This window comes from Nematolebias whitei, chromosome 20 (assembly GCF_014905685.2).
Source record: "Nematolebias whitei isolate Nwh7 chromosome 20, NemWhi1, whole genome shotgun sequence".
Lineage (NCBI taxonomy): Eukaryota > Metazoa > Chordata > Actinopteri > Cyprinodontiformes > Rivulidae > Nematolebias > Nematolebias whitei.
The window spans coordinates 40,071,587-40,073,013 of NC_056517.1; the positions used below are offsets into that span (position 1 = coordinate 40,071,587).

Genomic DNA, 1,427 nt, shown 5'->3' on the forward strand with positions numbered 1-1,427 from the left:
GGCCACACCGTTGGAACATGTCTGAGTAAAAATCCCCAAGATCTGATCCATTCAGCCTAAAGCATTTGAGTCTGGGTACTCCAGACATGAACTAAGCCATCATAAAGGCAAGCAGCGTGATCGGGTCCAAATTTGCTGCTGACGACTTCCTTGATTTTAGATAAAACCAGGACCAGCTGAATCCAAAAATGCAGGAACCAGTTATCGAAAATCCAATTAAATATGCGTCCTTAAAATCCACAGATGGCAGGAGATAGACACATCATCAAGTCTTCCAGTCGATGAGATATCCAGCTGCGTGCGTGCCAACAGGGTAAATCGGCTCGCCCAAAGCCTGTCTTCTCTTCGAAGAAATGTTGTAAATTGAGATGAGGGACCAACTGGTCGAAACATGTCTAAAATTATGGTTCGGAAGAAATGCAAGAGAGTCTCAGAAGCAGTTTCACAGACAGACAGAGCAGCAAAGCGGAGAGGGAGGGAGAGAAGCATCCGATCTCGTGGGGAGCGAGTGGTGAACTGATATTATTATTGCTAGTATCACTCAACCCCCTGTGAATAGTAAACAGCCATCAGGTGCTAATGATCCATTGTTAGGCTGATGGTCCTTCTTGACCATGTGAGCAGCTGGTTCTGGTTGTCAGCAGCAAACTGGTTGATCCACTCTGAGAAGGTGCTATTTAAGAGACTGAGCTGAATACAGCACCTCAGACTGAGGAAGTCTCTCGGATGAGAGACGAAACGTTTCTACATTTTTTTTGCTTTGTTTTGTTTTTTTGAATGTCCAGAGGACCAGATTGAACTTTTTTTTAGATTTTTCTACCTGGATTATTGAGCATGCATCAGGATACCACCTCTCTTTCTCTATTCAAGACTGCTCTGAAAACACATCTCTTTAGACTCGCTTATCCTTAACTTTGCTGTATGTATTTTATATTCTTTATGCATTTTATATTCTTTATGTATTTTTTATTCTTTATGCATTTTATATTCTGTATGTATTTTATATTCTGTATGGGACTTGTGACCCATCCAGGGTGTCCCCCGTCCCTCGCAGTGATTGCTGGACATGGGCACCGTCGACCCCCGTCAAAATGGAAGAAGAGGGTAAAAGATAATGGATGGATGGATATTCTGTAAGCAGTGTTTCCCTACCATTATACAGGCGGGGGGCTCAGTTCTGTTGACGGGGTGCCCCACCCCGTCAACAGAACTGAGCACCCCGCCTACCAAACTGAACTTGCCCCTCCCACCCCCACCCAGCACTGACATATCACTAAGCTAGCGGCACAAAATATAGGCTCTCTAGCTAAAAAGCCAAAGGCAGCACTCACATTGCCTCTTCCCTCATGTTGAATGCCCCCTCAGACACCGCTCAGACACCCGCTCAGACATGTCTTTGTCTCCCCCATCAGCAAAAGTCATGGATG

The 1,427-nt window shown here is 45.1% G+C and overlaps 1 protein-coding gene across 1 annotated transcript in view; it reads left to right on the forward strand.

Moving 5' to 3' along the window:
* Nucleotides 1–1,427, forward strand: part of LOC119426463 (histone-lysine N-methyltransferase 2D) — a gene marked incomplete at both ends in the record, with an annotated part of 109,452 nt that overhangs the window by 8,363 nt on the left and 99,662 nt on the right.